Source organism: Cajanus cajan, chromosome 1 (genome assembly GCF_000230855.2).
Source record: "Cajanus cajan strain Asha chromosome 1, NIPB_CcT2T_4, whole genome shotgun sequence".
In the NCBI taxonomy this organism is placed as follows: domain Eukaryota; kingdom Viridiplantae; phylum Streptophyta; class Magnoliopsida; order Fabales; family Fabaceae; genus Cajanus; species Cajanus cajan.
The window spans coordinates 50,907,977-50,928,677 of NC_138517.1; positions in this window are offsets into that span (position 1 = coordinate 50,907,977).

A 20,701-nucleotide genomic window follows, 5' to 3' on the forward strand; every position below is an offset into this window, starting at 1 on the left:
TCATCTTTTGAAGCCCCTTCCTTATGAATGAAATGTTCAACATTAGGAAGAGGTATCAAGTCTAAAGGATTCAAAGGATTAAACCCATACACAACTTCAAAATAAGAAATATTGGTAGTTTTGTGAACTACCCTATTGTAGGCAAATTCAATGTGAGGCAAATACTCATCCCAAGATTTGTGATTGCCCTTTAGGACTGCCCTAAGCATAGTAGACAGAGACCTATTCACTACCTCAGTTTGGCCATCTGTTTGAGGATGATAAGTGATGGAAAACTTGTTGGAGAATCCGGATTGATGTGCATCCTCTTCAGGTTCCTCCCTAGATCTTTGGCTCCTTGATCCTTCCTAAGCTTGGCTAAGGTCTCTTATGGAGAAGGAGGCCTTATAACCACCAAGGTTTGGTGGAGAATTCTCCCAAGAGGCGCCACTCCTTGTTGAAGAGATAAGCCCCTTCAATTCTCACCACACTCTTCAATGAAGGGATAAGAGAATTGGATGAATATCAAAGAGGTTTAGGGACTTTTAGAAGAGAGTAATCTGAACAATATTTTAGAAATGAAATCTCTATACATCCAAAAGTGTTTTACAAAGAGGGAAAAACGAAAATATAGGAGTAGGAAGCTTGGAGAGTAAGCTAGTCTTAACCATGGTTCACTAGGAGCCATGGTAAGGTCTAGCTAACCACCCATGGTATAGAGGCTTGGAGAGCAAGCTCCTCACTTAGCTTGCTTGGTAAGCTAGCTAAGGAGAAGCTTGTGCTTCAAGCTTCCAAGCTTGAGAAGAACCAAGCTATTTGGCCAAGTGTGAACACAAGTGTGAACACATCTAGGTGGGCGGCTCTTTGGACTTAATTTACTCCAACCGGTTTTGAAATTGGTAATTTGGTTTAGTTAGGTTCATACAATGTGAATGGAACCTAGCTAAATCAAATCTATGAAAAATTAGGAGTAAAATGAGTCCAATATGTAAATTTTAGCCTAGGACCACCTTTTGGCTAAATTGCTAGTAACACTCTCTAGCTTGCTAATGGCACTCTCTAGCTTGCTAATGGTACTCTCTAGCTTGCTAATGCCACTCCCAATCCTACTACTAGAAAACTAAGAAAAGAATGTATTTCTAGGTTAGGTTAAATGGAGTCAAAGTGCCCAAGTAACCTACCCTAGAAACAATATACAATAGCTACTAAAAAGGAAATAAAGTGCCTCACAAATACAAAGGCAAAAATACACCTATACAAGTATCTACTATATACAAGGTACAAGAAATCAAACTATACAATGTATTTACAATAGAGACTATGAGACTAACAAGAGGAATCATACTCAATACTCATATTGAGCATAGGTCTAAGAAGCACCTCCTCTAGCCTCCTAACCATGGACCTAGGTAAAGGCCCAACGGTCTTCAAGTGTGAGCATCCTTGGATCACTCTTCACCCTTCTTGGTCTTACCTCTTCCAAAGGGATCCTTGGGGATTAGATTTCCATCATACCCTCCCCCTTCGAAAGGATTTGTCCTCAAATCCAGTGGTCCTTCCACAAAGATAGCATCACCTACAATGAAAATAAGAAACAAAGCATTAGGGATGACATATTCATATAACATATGTGGAAAGTGCACCCTATGAGGAATTCCTTCTATAGTCCTGTAGACCCCTAAAATTGTCCGGGTCGGAAATAAAGCTCAAACACTCTCAAAGACCGAAGGAAAGTCAGCCGGAAGGACTCCTGGAAGACCCTAGGATGATTCTTTGTAGGTCTAGAAGTCTTAGAGTAGCTTAGAATAAGGGTGTGTGAGGATTGGAGCCCAATACGCCCTCCCAGAGGTTCAGTACGGCCGTACTGAGCTATTTGAACTACAATACGGCCATACTGAAACCAATACGGCCGTATTGAAGTTCAAAAACTTCAATACGGCCGTACTGTAGTTCAAAAACCCAGTACGGGCCGTATTGACCTCCCAGGCCGTATTGCGCCTCAATCCTATAAATAGGACGTCATTTGCACGTCATTCCACACTTTTTCCACACTTCTGGACCCTCGTGCTGAGTATTCTTGGGTTTTTGAGCTATTCTCTGCCCTAGAAGTCTCTCCGAGAGCCAATCCGACGAAGTTCTTGAGTCATGAGCCATTAGCTTGAGACTCGAACAAGTCGAAGGGAAATCTCTTTGATTTCCATAGTAAAAATTATCTTTAGGGAAAGGAGAGAGCGGACGTGTAGTGGGAAGGAGCTCCAAAAAGCCTCCTAAACTTCGTTTTGAATATATAAAAGCCCGCTTCGAAGGTTTCTTTCCAAATCCCTTCTTTTACCGCTTTTATTTATTGCTTTTTGATTGTTGCATTGCATGTTTAGAGTTTTCATCATGTAAGTATTTTACTCATAATCGTTTCTAATAAATAGGGGTAATTTAGTAACTTTACACTATTATTTATGAAATAATCCGTCATAGGGAACCCGAAAGGGGCGTTGTGGGGTGCTAACACCTTCCTCGCACGTAACCGACTCCCTTATCCAACTCTGGTTGTAATGGCCGAAGTTGATTTGCGAAAATCAATTGCCTTATATCTTTTTCCAATGTTTTGAGTAAAACATTGGTGGCGACTCCAAGAACCCCTTCTTTTTGCGAAAACCACTAATCCATGGAGGGTCCCGCTTAGGATTAACATGGATTGGTGAGAGTCATTTAAACAAAATTGTTAGCTCGATGAGGTCTCAGTTTGAGAATAAGTCGTTCTAACAATCCACCATTTTTCAAAACTTAAAAAGAGTCCAACCATCGTCGCGAATGCCAAGGTCCGTTTCGGCGGGTGGCGACAGATGGCGACTTCACTGGGGAAGCCTCGAGAGTCAGTCCCATTTAGTGATGGATTATTTCTAAAATGATAGTTCAAAATTACTTCATTACCCCTCGCTTGTATGATAATATGTTTTATCTAATTGGCTTTAATAACTGTTGAATGTTTAAATTTTCGCAATTGTTTGAAATACAAACTGCACACGAACCTTTGCACACAACAGTTCCCTCTATACCCGGGGGCATGAGTGGAAAGCCATAGGGAGTGGATGTTAGTACGGCCGGTTGTCGAATGGGTCTATAGGTGACCGTAGACCGTTGTCGGAAAACATCACTCAAGGTGAAAACCATGAACTCGAGTCCGACAGTGCGTTGGAGCTTTCCATCGACTTACGACGAGAGGAATTGGGTCCCTATAATGGGGGCACCTTGGGAGCCTTGGACCGGTGAGAACAGTTAGAACCTCCTTGAATATGCACTTTTCTGCAGGATACCCCTACCTCGTGATTCGCTCGTGACTGTTCGTGGATGAGTGAATTGTTTGTGTATAGGTCTATGTGACATTGTTTGTGCATTAATAATAAACCTCGTAATAAGGTCTAAGAATAACTCCATGCATGAAAAATGTCATGACATGAGAGGAAAGACCATGTGTGAAAATATAATAAAAGTGAGGAGCATGTGCATCATTACCAATAAGACATCATGCATCCTCATAACCATTCATTTTAAGCTCACCAATACCCCTTGACATGAGTGAAAGAGACCCATGACTATTGAGATTCTCCGTTGGGGAGAGATCATAAGTCAAGGAGGGTGGTAAACCTCCGTCTTAAAAAGGCAGGGCCTTAAAGATGGAAGGTTATCAAGCTCATGTCAAGAGTGTATTCATTCCATAAATAAACTAATTAGATTAAGCATTCATTTTAGAAAGTAGCTGGTCATCTCTCTGTCCTCACGCGCGCGCAGAAACTCAAGAAAATGGACGCGTTGGAGGAACAAAACAGGAAGCTTACAACCGAGGTCTCACAACTCAAGGAGCAAATGGCGCAAATGATGGAACTCATGCGTCATCAAAATATGCACGGGACTCAACACAGTGACCATGAGTCCCATCATGAGGAGGAGCAAGAGCATGAGCCTCCGCAAGTTGTACCCCTTGGGGCGGGGGTTACAGTTAGGGAGCCCGAGATTTCAAAGGAACAATTTCACGCTCTCGAGGACCGGCTGAAGGCTATGGAGGGGCATGATTTTGATATCAAGGATGCCGCCGACATGTGCTTAGTAAGGGACATCCAATTCCCTCCCAAATTCAAAGTGCCCGATTTCCCAAAATATGTGGGATCGACTTGCCCCAAAAGTCATCTCACCATGTATTGTCGAAAGATGGCTGCATATGCCACTAATGAAAAGCTCTTAATCCATTGTTTCCAAGAGAGCTTAGCTGACATCGCACTCAACTGGTATATGCAGCTGGATGGGAATCAGGTGCGTACATGGAAACAGTTGGCTGACGCATTTCTCAAGCGCTACAAGTATAACATCGACCTAACACCCGATAGGTCCGATCTTCAAGCCTTGAGTAAGAAAAATGATGAATCCTTTAAGGCATACGCCCAACGATGGAGAGAATTGGCAGCACAAATAGAGCCCCCGCTGTCGGATAAGGAGACGGTGTCCCTATTTATAAACTCGTTGACCGGTCCGTATTATGACAAGATGATAGGGAACACGACAACGCTCTTCTCGGACATCATCACCATTGGAGAAAGAGTGGAACAAGGGCTGAAAAGTGGGAAGCTAGCTGGGCCTTCCCAATCATTTGAAGCTAAGAAGTCCTATGGGAAGAAGAAAGAAGGAGGAGTCAACGCCGTAACTATTTCTTCATCTTCCTCCGCTTCGAAGTCGGGAAAGTCACAGTACAACCCTGTAAAGAAGTTTGATAAACTTCCGACCACATATAGCGACCTCCTGCCGAAGCTAGTACAAGCTCATCTTCTAGCTTACATTCCACCAAGGAAAATTGATCCACCTTACCCCGATTGGTACAATCCGCAAGACAAATGTCTATACCATTCGGGGGCACCGGGGCATTCAACGGAGAACTGTAGAGCTCTCAAATATAAGGTCCAAGACCTTATCGATGCTGGGTGGGTCACTTTTGATTCGACAGCGCCCGACGTGAGCAAGAACCCTCTGCCGAAGCAGAAGTAGAGAGAAGAGCAAGCCACGATAGGGCCCCTCCACATTTTTCTTTTCTTTTTGGGACTCATGATCAGTACCCGAGATCATGAGACCCTTTTCATGTGAATAAGGGTTTTTTGTACAGTTTTTATACATATCAATAAAGAGGCATTTTTCACACATCATTCTCTCATTTATTATTTTCTCTCTTTCTCTCATTAACATTAATAATTCTAAACCAAAAACAGAACCGATAAAACAATTATGTCTGTGATTGTTCGCTCCGACCGGGATCCGAAAGTCGAGGATGAATGGGTTGAGTTGGATAGTGATGAGGAGACCATCTCTCCGGATCTGCAAAGACTGCTAGATCAAGAAGCTCATCTACTCCAACCGTACCAAGAGAAATTGGAGACCGTGAATTTGGGGCAGGGCCAAGAGATAAAAGAGGTCAACATTGGGACCCATATCAGTGATGAAATAAGGGCGCAATTGATCCAATTGTTAAGGGAATATAAGGACGTATTTGCATGGTCATATCATGATATGCCCGGTTTGGACTCTAACATCGTCGAGGACAAGTTATCGTTGAAAGAAGGGTTTCGACCCGTCAAACAAAAGCTCCGACGAATCAAGCCCGAGTGGTCTTTAAAGATCAAGGAGGAGGTAGAAAAGAAATTAGATGCGGGATTCTTGGTTGTATCTCAGTATCCCGAATGGCTAGCTAACATCGTGCCAGTCATTAAAAAGAATGGAAAGGTTAGAGTTTGTGTTGACTACAGGGATCTGAATCGTGCCAGTCCAAAGGACGATTTTCCCTTACCTCACATCGATACACTGGTGGATCATACAGCCACGAACACACTCTATTCCTTTATGGATGGGTACTCTGGGTACAACCAAATCAAGATGAATGAGGAAGACCGCGAGAAAACTTCCTTCATTACACCCTGGGGCACTTTCTGCTACAGGGTGATGCCTTTTGGACTCAAAAATACGGGTGCCACCTACCAACGAGCGATGGTGATGTTATTCCACGACATGATCCACAAAGAAATCGAAGTATACGTGGACGACATGATCACAAAGTCGAAGGACGAAATGGACCATATCCAATATTTGAGAAAATTATTCAACCGGCTTCGCAAGTATCAGCTTAAGCTAAATCCGGCTAAGTGTACTTTCGGAGTTCGGTCGGGTAAGCTTCTTGGGTTCATCGTCAGTAAAAAAGGCATAGAGGTGGACCCCGATAAAGTGAAGGCAATAATGGAAATGCCTCCTCCTAAAACCGAGAAAGAGATAAGAGGATTCCTCGGCAGGGTGAACTATGTCGCAAGGTTCATCGCACATTTGACTGACACGTGCAAACCAATATTCAGGCTGTTGCGCAAGAATCATTCCGAATCTTGGGATGAGGATTGTCAACAAGCTTTTGATAAGATCAAACAGTGCTTGGCCAATCCACCAGTATTGGTGCCACTTGTCGAGGGAAGACCATTAATCCTCTACTTAACCGTGCTTGATGAGTCCATGGGAGGTGTGCTAGGACAACAAGACGAAACGGGAAAGAAAGAACGAGCCATCTACTACCTGAGCAAGAAATTTCTCGACTATGAGACCCGCTACACACTGTCGCCACCCGCCGAAACGGACATTGGCATTCGCGACGATGGTCGGACTCTTTTTAAAGGTTTGAAAAATGATGGATTGTTAGAACGACTTATTCTCAAACTGAGACCTCATCGAACTAACAATTTTATTAAATGATTCACCAATCCATGTTAATCCCAAGCGGGACCCTCCATGGATTAGTGGTTTTCGCAAAAGAAGGGTTCTTGGAGTCGCCACCAATGTTTTACTCAAAACATTGGAAAAAGATATAAGGCAATTGATTTCATAAATCAACTTTGGCCATTACAACCAGAGTCGGGTAAGGGAGTCGGTTACGTGCGAGGAAGGTGTTAGCACCCCACAGCGCCCCTTTCGGGTTCCCTATGACGGATTATTTTATAAATAACAGTGTAAAATTACTAAATTACCCCTATTTATTAGAAACGACTATAAACGAGATATCTACATGATGAAAAACGCAATGCAACAATCAAAAAGCAATAAAAGGAAGGATTTGAAAAAGAAACCTTTGAAGCGTGCTTTTATATATTCAAACAGACGTTAGGAGGCTTTTTGGCGCTCCTTCCCACTACACGCTTGCTCGCTCCTTCCCTAAAGATTAATTTTTACTATGGAAATCAAAAAGATTTCCCTTCGACTAGTTCGAATCCTCAAGCTAAATGCTCAGAACTCAAGAACTTTGTCGGATCGGCTCTCGGAGAGACTTCTAGGGCAGAACACTGCTCAAAAACCCCAGAATACTCAGCAAGAGGGTCCAAAAGTATGGAAAAAGTGTCCAAATGTGTGGAATGACGTCCAAATGACGTCCTATATATAGGAGTGAGGCGCAGTACGGCCTCTGACATCAATACGGCCCGTACTGAAGTTTTGAACTACAGTACGGCCGTATTGAATTCAGTACGGCCGTACTGAAGTTCAAAAACTTCAATACGGCCGTATTGTAGTTCAAATTGTTCAGTACGGCCGTACTGAACTTCTAGGAGGCCGTATTGAGCTCCAATCCTCCCACATCCTTATTTTAAGCTACTCTAAGACTTCTAAACCTATGAAGAATCATCCTAGGGTCTTCCAGGGTCTTCCAGGAGTCCTTTCGGCTGACTTTCCTTCGGTCTTCGAGAGTCTTCGAGTCTTATTTCGGACCCGGACAATTTTAGGGGTCTACAGCTGCCCCCCCTTTACTTAGTCAAACGGCTTTTTGGTGTACCGGTTGACAAGTAAAGGAGTTGACCCAATTGTCCGGGGAATAAGCCATCCTTCCGACTTGTAGTGTCTTCCGGTGGAAAATTGTTGAGTAGCATCTCTAGGTTGAGTATTAGTCGTCGCCTCTCCAGGGTTGTGCATACCTCGGTGTTTCTGACAACCTCGGTAGTTGAGTACCGCCTCTCCAGGCTCTGCCTCCGTGTTTCTGACGACGTTAGCAGTTGCACACCTCCGTGTTTCTGACGACGTTGGAGGCTGAGTACCGCCTCTCCAGGCTCTGCCTCTGTGTTTTTGACGACATTGGCAGTTGCATACCTCTGTTGTTTCTGACGACGGGGTAGCTGAGTACCGCCTCTCCAGGCTCTGTCTCGGTGTTTCTGACAACCTTGACAGTTGCATACCTCCGTTGTTTCTGACGACGGGGTAGCTGAGTACCGCCTCTCCAGGCTCTGCCTCGGTGTTTCTGACAACCTTGGCAGCTGAGTTTGCCCTCTCCAGGGTCTGCGGTTTGCCCTCCCCAGGGTTGCATACCTCCGTGTTTCTAACGATGAGGTAGCTGAGTACCGCCTCTCCAGGCTCTGTCTCGGTGTTTCTGACAACCTTGACAGCTGAGTTTGCCCTCTCCAGGGTCTGCGGTTTGCCCTCCCCAGGGTTGCGTACCTCCGTGCATCTGGTCACTTTGGTAGCGTGAGTTTGCCCTCTCCAGGGTCTGCAGTTTGCCCTCCCCAGGGTCTGCCTCCGTGTTTCTAACGACGTTGGCAGTGTGAGTTTGCCCTCTCCAGGGATTTGTGATGATTTTGTCTCCACAGTCCACGATGCTGCTTCGACGATTGTTTTTGATTTTTGTGCCACTGAGGGCTGGATAACGCAGGGATCCGTCTAGGGGATGTGCAGTTACTCATAGGTTCTTGTGTCCCAACTTTCCATTGCGTAGTTGGTGCCCATTGGGGAATTTCTGATTCCTTGGGGGTGCAGACACAAAGATGCTCCTTTTGAGGTGAGCGATGCCTTATGATTGGCTGACGTCCTTTCGACGTTGGTGGAGTATCCCGGTTATCCTTATTCGGGTGACTCTTTTTGATTTTCTTGGTTTTGTTGCCCCTGCGTAGGCTGTTATCCGCTGGGGGATTCTATTGTGATGATTTTGTCTCCACAGTCCACGATGCTGCTTCGACGGTTGTTTTTGATTTTGATGCCGCTGAGGGCTGGATAACGCAGGGATCCGTCTAGGGGATGTGCAGTCACTCATAGGTTCTTGTGTCCCAACTTTCCATTGCGTAGTTGGTGCCCACTGGGAAGTTCTGATTCCGTGGGGATGCAGACACAAAGATGCTCTTCCTGAGGTGAGCGATGCCTTATGATTGGCTGTCGTCCTTTCGACGTTGGTGGAGTATCCTGGTTATCCTTATTCAGGTGACTCTTTTGATTTTCTGATTTTGTTGCCTCTGCGTAGGCTGTTATCCGCTGGGGGATTCTGTCGTATTGATCTTGATTGGCCTCTTCTGTTAGGCGGATTATCTTGACGTTCGGTGATTGGCTGAATGCCGAATTCCGCTTGGGGAATGATTATTGATCTTTTTTGGACTTTCTCTTTTTGAAGGAGTGCCTCTGAGTAGGCGAATTATCTTGATGTTTGGTGTTCGGCTGAGTGCCGGATTCCGCTTGGGGAATGGTTATTGATCTGTTCGGATTTTCTTTTTTTTGAAGGAGTGCCTCTGAGTAGGCGAATTATCTTGATGTTTGGTGTTCGGCTGAGTGCCGGATTCCGCTTGGGGAATGGTTGTTGATGTTTTTGATTTTTTTCTTTTTTTTTTTTGAAGGAGTGCCTCTGAGTAGGCGAATGGGGATTGAAGATCTTATGTATCCCAGAGTATTATTTAGAAAGCCTCTTCAGGCTTAGCTTCACTCGTCGCTCGAGTTGGAAAGCTATCTTCCACTAAGGAAGTCTGAGTCCTTTGAGTCGGATATTTCGTTTGGATGATCATTGCTTCCATTGGGGGATCTTACTGATCTTGCTTTGATAGCTCTTACTGGGGATTCGGCCCAAGAGTGCAAGCTGAGATGTCTCTGGGGAGTATTATTTCGGCAAGCCTCTCCAGGCTCAGTTATTCTGTACGATTGGGGAGTATTATTTCGGCAAGCCTCTCCAGGCTCAGTTATTCTGTATGATGAGGGAGTATTATTTCGGCAAGCCTCTCCAGGCTCAGTTATTCTGTATGATGGGGGAGTATTATTTCGGCAAGCCTCTCCAGGCTCAGTTATTCTGTATGATGAGGGAGTATTATTTCGGCAAGCCTCTCCAGGCTCAGTTATTCTGTATGATGAGGGAGTATTATTTCGGCAAGCCTCTCCAGGCTCAGTTATTCTGTATGATGCGGTTGATTTTCTGAATTTTTGCCTTTTTTGTCATTTTTTGGCTTTTTTTGTTGACTGCTGTCATGCACAAGCAATTTTTTTCTATTTTTCTATTTTATGCGATTGCCTCATGATAAGGTCTTTAAATGTGCAACTAAAGGCCAATACGGCTGTATCCATTTCAGTACGCCTGTATTGAGTTAAAAATTTGTTCATAACCCTAATTTTAGTACGGGCGTACTGAACATGGTACGGGCGCATTGTTTTTTCTGAAGTTTGATTTTTTTTGATTTTTGGTTTTTTCAATAAACAGAGAATAAGTGATCTTCCAGTACACCTATCATCTGTATGCATGTATGCGGTATGATGCACCTAATTCTATTTGATTTATTTTTTCAAAAGAATTAACCGATGCGTTTCTTTGCTTGGATTTTGCCATTCCTCTAGACGGGCTGTGCGCTGCCGATTTCTGTAACCGAGGAATGATGCGTGTTATATCGAGATTGGTGTCATCAACCAAATGATCCTTCCCTTCCTTTAGAAGACATGTCAACCCTCCTATTGACCACTATATCTCCATGTTTCCACTAGATTATTCTAAAATCGTTTGGGACAAGAGAAAAGAAAGGAAAGATATTCTTTTTGTTCAAAAGTTTGTGTTTTAGAGGGGATTATTATTAATTTGAAAATGGTTTTTGTAAGAATGGCTGGCCAAGGTAGGCTCATGTGTTTAAGCTTGTTTGATTAAACACTTATGAAGTTAAGGAAGTCTTGTTATTGACATTTTGATTTGACAACTTAGATAGTTTCCTTGAACCTTTCTTGTTGAATTCAGCTCATGGTACCATCATGGATTTATTTTCGCTTTTTGATTGTCCTTATTTTTGCCTAAAACACCCTTTCGTGGCGTCTTAGCGGACCTTTGTTTTTGTTTATTTTTGTAACCCTAACTTTTGCCTAGGTCACCCTTTTGTGGGATTCCTAGCGGGTCTTTTGCTCTTATTTTTGCGCAGCCCCCTTTTTGGGTTTCCTGCCGAGCTTTTTTTGTTTTTATGATTTTTGTTTTTGAAGGATTTCTTTTTTTATCCATGATGGCACTTGTCGAGGCCAAGGAATGGTGCTCCAAGTTGTCACACACACTTCCACATAAAAATGATGCGGGTTTATTGTTATTAAGACAATTTTAACCTCATTCATGCTTATTCAAACAGGGTTAAAGTAATGTGGTCTAGAAATTTATTGCAAGCAAGAAAAGAAGCAATAAGAAATAATAAAGAATGATTTTATTATAATTCTAGCGGAAACATGTGCCCTATAGAGGCTCGGGGGTCGGGCTGTCCCCGAGGAGTAATCTCTAATAGTCATCAGGTCTATACATCCCTATCGGAAGGAGAAGAGCACTTGATGATGACGACCGGCCTTGACGCTTGTGAACCGGCCTTCCTAAAGATCTGGCTTAAAGAACGTCGAGGAGGATCTTGGTTCCTCTTCGTCCTTTGATCTTTAATAGGGTTGTATCCTAACCCTTGTTTCCCCGGATTATTCTTGATAGTGGGTAGCTCGGGAATTCCTTGGGAATCTTTGCCAAGTCCTTGTCCGGGCAAGTATCCGTTCTTGGTGAGCATGTAGGCTACCTTCTTCATTTCTTGGGGAAACGTTTCAACATTGGCAATCTCCAATGCTTGGAAGGCGGTTTCTAGAGCTTCCTCTGCTGCATCCACGTAAGGTATGGTGGATGGCTTGCTGATGAGTATGTCATCTTCGGCTTGTACGGTCACCAGCTTGTCACCCACTATGAATTTGACTTTCTGGTGGAGCGTAGAGGGAACAGCTTTCGCATCATGAATCCAAGGTCGGCCGAGGAGACAGCTGTATGCGGGAGTAATGTCCATCACTTGAAATTCGACATTGAAGATGGTGGGTCCAATTTGGATTGGAAGATTGATTTCTCCCACCACTTCTCTTTTAGAACCGTCGAAAGCTCGAACGATCATGTTGCTCGGGCGCATTTGGACTCCCTTGATTGCCATTTGATCGAACGTTGTTTTTGGCATCACATTCAAGGAAGATCCGTTATCCACCAAGACTTTAGCGATGTGATACTCCTTGCACTTTACAGAGATGTGCAAGGGCTTGTTGTGATTCGGTCCCTCAGCGGGGATCTCTTCATCGGTGAAAGAGAGGTGATCACTAGCCGTGATGTGACTAACAATCCCCTCAAACTTGTCTTGGGAGATAGTGTGTGACACATATGCCTCGTTCAAGACTTTCAACAGAGCTTGCCGATGCGGTTCGGAACTTAGGATCAACGACAACAGGGTAATCTTTGCTGGCGTCCTATGAAGTTGATCCACGATGGAGTACTCGCTCTGTCGGATATATTTTAACAGCTCGTTAGTCTCCTCCTCGGATTCTTTATTTTCCTCGGTTTTCTCTTCTTTTTCTTTCCCTTTATTCTTGGGAGCTTTGTCATCGCTGTCGGCAGAAGAATGGATGTCGTATATCCATGGCACAACCTTATTTGATTCGTAGGGAAAAGGTCTTGGAGCAGTGATCCTTAACAGTGTCGGACCTTCCCCTTTATTCGTCTTGATTACCAACAACGGAGTTGATGTGCGTTTGCTTGGCGCGGTTGTTGGCTTACACTTAATAACAAATGGCGTGCGATCCATTTTGAACATACGCATCGATTAATCCTTTCTTTTTATTAATGTTTATTATTGAATTACTAGGAGAGATGTATGCAATGCACTCCCCTAGATCCCTCCATGATTTTCGATAAGAATGCATGATATGAGATGATGGCGTTGAATGTGCATGCATTGTGTTTATTCAACTAAGCATTATCATGTTTTTAGGATGTTCCTAAGATGATGCATGATTTTGCTTGGTTTGGATAAATAATCTATTCTTTTTTGGGTATTTTGTTTTTTGTATATATTTTTTGTATTTTTTGGGGTGAAAATGGAAACTACCTACATGAATGTGATGAAGGTAGATGTTAACACCATGTAATGGAAGATTCTTATTCCTATTTATTCTTATTTTAAAAGGAATGTTGTATGTTTAAATAATGCAATGTATGCTCAAACAATGTCACATAAACAATGCACAAACAATTCACTCATCCACGAACAGTCACGAGCGAATCACGAGGTAGGGGTATCCTGCTGAAAAGTGCATATTCAAGGAGGTTCTAACTGTTCTCACTGGTCTGAGGCCCCCAAGGTGCCCCCATTATAGGTACCCAATTCCTCTCGTCGTAAGTCGATGGAAAGTTCCAACGCACTGTCGGACTTGAGTTCATGGTTATCACCTTGAGTGATGCTTTCCGACAACGGTCTACGGGCACCTATAGACCCATTCGACAACCGGCCGTACTAACATCCACTCCCTATGGCTTTCCACTCATGCCCCCGGGTATAGAGGGAACTGTTGTGTGCAAAGGTTTGTGTGCAGTTTATATTTCAAGCAAGTGCGAAATTTAAACATACAACAGTTATTAAAAGCCACATAGATAAAACATATTATCATACAAGCGAGGGGTAATGAAGTAATTTTAAACTATTATTTTAGAAATAATCCATCACTAAATGGGACTGACTCTCGAGGCTTCCCCAGTGGAGTCGCCATCTGTCGCCACCCGCCGAAACGGACATTGGCATTCGCGACGATGGTCGGACTCTTTTTAAAGGTTTGAAAAATGATGGATTGTTAGAACGACTTATTCTCAAACTGAGACCTCATCGAACTAACAATTTTATTAAATGATTCACCAATCCATGTTAATCCCAAGCGGGACCCTCCATGGATTAGTGGTTTTCGCAAAAGAAGGGTTCTTGGAGTCGCCACCAATGTTTTACTCAAAACATTGGAAAAAGATATAAGGCAATTGATTTCATAAATCAACTTTGGCCATTACAACCAGAGTCGGGTAAGGGAGTCGGTTACGTGCGAGGAAGGTGTTAGCACCCCACAACGCCCCTTTCGGGTTCCCTATGACGGATTATTTTATAAATAACAGTGTAAAATTACTAAATTACCCCTATTTATTAGAAACGACTATAAACGAGATATCTACATGATGAAAAACGCAATGCAACAATCAGAAAGCAATAAAAGGAAGGATTTGAAAAAGAAACCTTTGAAGCGTGCTTTTATATATTCAAACAGACGTTAGGAGGCTTTTTGGCGCTCCTTCCCACTACACGCTTGCTCGCTCCTTCCCTAAAGATTAATTTTTACTATGGAAATCAAAAAGATTTCCCTTCGACTAGTTCGAATCCTCAAGCTAAATGCTCAGAACTCAAGAACTTTGTCGGATCGGCTCTCGGAGAGACTTCTAGGGCAGAACACTGCTCAAAAACCCCAGAATACTCAGCAAGAGGGTCCAAAAGTATGGAAAAAGTGTCCAAATGTGTGGAATGACGTCCAAATGACGTCCTATATATAGGAGTGAGGCGCAGTACGGCCTCTGACATCAATACGGCCCGTACTGAAGTTTTGAACTACAGTACGGCCGTATTGAATTCAGTACGGCCGTATTGGTTTCAGTACGGCCGTATTGTAGTTCAAATTGTTCAGTACGGCCGTACTGAACTTCTAGGAGGCCGTATTGAGCTCCAATCCTCCCACATCCTTATTTTAAGCTACTCTAAGACTTCTAAACCTATGAAGAATCATCCTAGGGTCTTCCAGGGTCTTCCAGGAGTCCTTTCGGCTGACTTTCCTTCGGTCTTCGAGAGTCTTCGAGTCTTATTTCCGACCCGGACAATTTTAGGGGTCTACACACACCGTTAGAAAAGACGTGCTGTGCGTTAGCATGGGCAACACAACAGCTCAGGCAGTATATGATTAGGCATACTACTTGGTTGGTTTCCAAAATGGATCCAATTAAGTACGTGTTCGAAAAACCAATAATCACTGGGAAGATTGCCCGATGGCAAGTACAGTTATCAGAATTTGACATCATACATGTCACACAAAAGGCCATCAAGGGCAGTACCCTAGCTGATTACCTAGCACACGGGCCGACCAACGACTACCAATCCCTTCAGGATAATTTCCCCGATGAGGATATAATGAATCTACAACATGAAGAGCCTAAGATGATGTGTGGACCATGTATTTTGATGGAGCCTCCAACATGCTTGGACGAGGGATTGGCACAGTGCTAATCTCTCCACAAGGAAAATACATTCCCATAACGGCAAGGCTCAACTTCGATTGTACAAACAACATGGCTGAATACGAGGCTTGCGCGTTGGGAATCCAAGCAGCCATCAACAATGGTATCTTAAAACTCAAAGTGTTTGTTGATTCGGCCCTAGTCATCTACCAACTACGAGGTGATTGGGAAGTCCGAAATCCTAAACTGATACCATATGTTGAGCACATCAAAGATTTGACACATTTCTTCCAAAGTGTCATCTTTGAATACATTCCAAGGGAGGAGAATCAGTTTGCCGACGCTCTTGCTACGCTCTCGTCGATGTTCGCCTTGGATAGTGAGCATGAAATGCCCATCATCAATATCCGGCGGCACGATAAGCAAGCGTTCTGCCTTCTGATAGATAAAGTTGTCGATGATCGTCCATGGTTCCATGACATCAAGCAATATTTAACAAAAGAGGAATATCCTGATACGGCCAACGATAATGACAAGAAGCATATCCGAAGAAGGGCCAGGGGATTTCTGCTAGTCGGTGAAACCCTCTACAAGAAAAATTATGACTCGGTCTTGTTGAGATGTATAGACCAAGTCGAAGCTCAAAATATGATCAAAGAAGTACATGAGGGGGTTTTCGGTACCCATATCCCCGGGCCTGCAATGGCTAAAAAGATCCTCAGGGCGGGATACTATTGGTCGACCATGGAAAGGGATTGTTACCAGTACGTGCGAAAATGCCATAAGTGTCAAGCATACGCCGACAACATTCATGTCCCACCGACTCCACTCAATGTATTGGCTTCACCTTGGCCATTCGCAATGTGGGGCATGGATGTTATTGGACCCATCGAGCCGAAAGCATCCAATGGACATAGATTCATCCTTGTGGCCATTGACTACTTCACCAAATGGGTAGAAGCGGCATCGTATGCTCATGTGACCCGAAAGGTGGTAACATCCTTCATCAAGAAGAACATTATATGCAGATAAGGTATTCCCGATAAAATCATCACTGATAATGGATCTAATTTGAATAACAAAATGGTGGAAGAACTGTGCCAAGAATTCAAGATCCAACACCACAACTCTTCCCCATATCGGCCAAAGATGAATGGGGCAGTCGAGGCAGCCAATAAAAACATTAAGAAAATAGTGCAAAAGATGGTTGTCTCATTTAAAGACTGGCATGAGATGTTACCCTTCGCTCTTCATGGTTATAGGACTTCAGTACGTACATCTACAGGAGCTACTCCATTCTCCCTCGTCTATGGGATGGAGGCAGTTCTACCTGTCGAAGTCGAGATACCTTCTCTAAGGGTAATCATAGAAGCAAAACTTTCCGAGGCAGAATGGGTTCAAAGCCGATACGACCAGTTAAATCTCATCGAAGAGAAACGGCTGAACGCCATATGCCATGGTCAAGCCTATCAGAGGAAGATCAAAAAGGCTTTTGACAAGAAAGTCCACCCTCGAGTCTACCATGAGGGAGAGATGGTAATGAAGAAGTTGCTACCAGCTCAAAAGGACAAAATCGGAAAGTGGGCCCCGAATTACGAAGGCCATACGTGGTGAAGCGAGCCTTCTCAAGAGGAGCATTGATCCTCACGGACATGGATGGGGAAGAACTTCGATACCCAGTGAACGCTGACGTGGTAAAGAAGTACTATGCTTTAAGACGTTGCTTGGATAGGCCCGCTAGGATGAAAACCCAAAAAGGGCGTCCTAGGCAAAAGTTAGGGCAAAATAAAAAGCCCGCCAGTACAAGGGTACTAGGCAAAACAAAGGCGAATTTATCCCCGCTAGGATACGTCCTAGGCAAAAATTAGGGGCAAAAGAATAAGACACAAAAACAAAGCAAGCAACGATCACTTGAACCGAAAACCGAAAGGCGGTTCAAGTGATCATCTTCTAGAAGCAAGCGTCTTGCAGTGTCTACACTCCTGACTCAGGCATCTCACCCGAAGCAATTAGGGGAACGTAAGAGCAACAATTACATATATAATTGTTAAGCCTAATGTATATAGCCTACCCTGGCCAGCGATTCTTCAGAAATTCCTTTTGTATATCTTTCTGTAAAAACATTTGTGAATATCAATAAAATATCTATTCATTTCTCTTCTCTTGACCATGTGATTATGCCTCTAAATTGGTGTTTCTTAAAAATTGTACGAAATTCCTTTAATAATCGGTCAATAAAGAAAGTTGGAGGGGTTCCTATAAAATCCGTAATCTCCTGCGTAAGAGGCTCACAGAAATCCTCCCTCACATCGACGACAGAAATTCCTCCAAGAAGAGGAGGATAGGGAGAGCCATTCATTTTTCTAAAAACATTAACAAAATGATTAAACTTGCATTTTGTGCATCACACACACATTAGTTGCACATTCAAAGACCTTATCATGAGGCAGTCGCATAAAATAGAAAAAAATAGGAAAAATTTCTTGTGTATGACAGCAGCCAACAGGAAAAGCCGAAATCGACAAAAAAGGCAAAAATCCAGAAAATCCAACAATCGTACAGAATAACTGAGCCTGGAGAGGCTTGCCGAAATAATACTCCCCAGAGACATCTCAGCTTGCACTCTTGGACCGAATTCCCAGTGAAAGCTATCAGAGCAAGATCAGCAAGATTCCCCAATGGAAGCATGATCATCCAAACAAAATATCCGAGTCAAAGGACTTAGACTTCCTCAGTGGAAGATAGCTTTCCAACTCGAGCGACGAGTGAAGCTAAGCCTGAAGAGGCTTTCTAAATAATACTCTGGGATACATAAGATCCTCAATCCCCATTCGCCTACTCAGAGGCACTCCTTCAAAAAGAGAAAATCCGAAAAGATCAATAACCATTCCCCAAGCGGAATTCGGTATTCAGCCAAACACCGAACGTCAAGATAATCTGCCTAACAGAAGAGGCCAATCAAGGTCAATACGACAGAATCCCCCAGCGGATAACAGCCTACGCAGAGGCAACAAAACCAAAAATAAAAAATTCACCCGAATAAGGATAACCGGGATACTCCACCAACGTCGAAAGGACGTCAGCCAATCATAAGGCATCGCTCACCTCAGGAAGAGCATCTTTGTGTCTGCATCCCCAAGGAATCAGAATTTCCCAGTGGACACCAACTACGCAATGGAAAGTTGGGACACAAGAACCTATGAGTAACTGTACATCCCCTAGACAGATCCCTGCGCTATCCAGCCCTCAGCGGCACCAAAATCAAAAACAACCATCGAAGCAGCATCGTGGACTGTGGAGACAAAATCATCACAAATCCCTGGAGAGGGCAAACTCACGCTACCAAAGTGACCAGAAGCACGGAGGTATGCAACCCTGGGGAGGGCAAACCGCAGACCCTGGAGAGGGCAAACTCACGCTACCGAGGTCGTCAAAAACACCGAGGTATGCACGAGCCTGGAGAGGCAACGACTAATACTGAGCTACCCCGTCGTCAGAAACACGGAGGTATGTAGCTACCGAGGTTGTTAGAAACACCGAGGTATGCACGAGCCTGGAGAGGCGACGACTAATACTCAGCTACCCCGTCGTCAGAAACACGGATGTATGCAGCTACCGAGGTTGTCAGAAACATCGAGGTATGCACGAGCCTGGAGAGGCGACGACTAATACTCAGCTACCGCCGTCGTCAGAAACACGGAGGTATGCAACTACCGAGGTTGTCAGAAACACCGAGGTATGCAACGAGCCTGGAGAGGCGACGACCAATACTCAGCTACCCCGTCGTCAGAAACATGGAGGTATGCAGCTACCGAGGTTGTCAGAAACACCGAGGTATGCACGAGCCTGGAGAGGCGACGACTAATACTCAGCTACCGCCGTCGTCAAAAACAAGGAGGTATGCAACTACCGAGGTTGTCAGAAACACCGAGGTATGCAACGAGCCTAGAGAGGCGACGACTAATACTCAACTACCCCGTCGTCAGAAACACGGAGGTATGCAGCTACCGAGGTTGTCAGAAACACCGAGGTATGCACGAGCCTGGAGAGGCGACGACTAATACTCAGCTACCCCGTCGTCAGAAACACGGAGGTATGCAGCTACCGAGGTTGTCAGAAACACCGAGGTATGCACGAGCCTGGAGAGGCGACGACTAATACTCAGCTACCGCCGTCGTCAGAAACACGGAGGTATGCAACTACCGAGGTTGTCAGAAACACCGAGGTATGCAACGAGCCTAGAGAGGCGACGACCAATACTCAGCTACCCCGTCGTCAGAAACATGGAGGTATGCAGCTACCGAGGTTGTCAGAAACACCGAGGTATGCACGAGCCTGGAGAGGCGACGACTAATACTCAGCTACCGCTGTCGTCAGAAACACGGAGGTATGCAACTACCGAGGTTGTCAGAAACACCGAGGTATGCAACGAGCCTGGAGAGGCGACGACCAATACTCAGCTACCCTATCGTCAGAAACACGGAGGTATGCAGCTACCGAGGTTGTCAGAAACACCGAGGTATGCACGAGCCTGGAGAGGCGACGACTAATACTCAGCTACCCCGTCGTCAGAAACACGGAGGTATGCAGCTACCGAGGTTGTCAGAAACACCGAGGTATGCACGAGCCTGGAGAGGTGACGACCAATACTCAGCTACCCTATCGTCAGAAACACGGAGGTATGCAGCTGCCAACGTCGTCAGAAACACGGAGGCATGCAGACCCTGGAGAGGGCAAACTCACGCTACCGAGGTTGTCAGAAACACCGAGGTATGCACGAGCCTGGAGAGGCGACGACTAATACTCAACCTGGAGAGGTGATGGAACTAGGTGAGGAGATTGATGATTCCTTCACTTGCTCCATGCTTAGGACCGTGAATGCTATTGAGGTTAAGACTCCAATGACTCTTTGAAGCTCCTTGAAGTGTTCTTCAATGGAGAGGAAGCCTTGAAGTGGCTCGGTTACTCCTTAGCTTGAGGTAGAAGCTTAAGGAACCAAGGTAAGGTTGAAGCACCTTTGGAGAGAACTTAGGAGAGAAAGTTCTCTTCGGTTTTTGTGACTCTTGATTTAGAGAGAAAATTCAGATTTCATTTCTCAAATTGTTCAAAAGTGTTTTACAATCAAAGAATTACAAGTTTATAGGAGTAGGAAACTTAGAGAGCAAGCTAGTCTTGACCATGGTTCACTAGGAACCATGGTTGAGTCTAGATAAACCGTCCAAGGTCAAGAGGCTTGGAGAGCAAGCTTCTCACTTGGCTTGCTTGGTAAGCTAGCCAAGGAGAAGCTTGTGCTTCAAGCTTCCAAGCTTAAGAAACTCCATGAATTTCGTCCAAGTGTGAACAGTGTGAACACAAGTGTGAACACACTTCTAAGGTGGGTGGCTTCTTGGAATTAATTTACTCCTT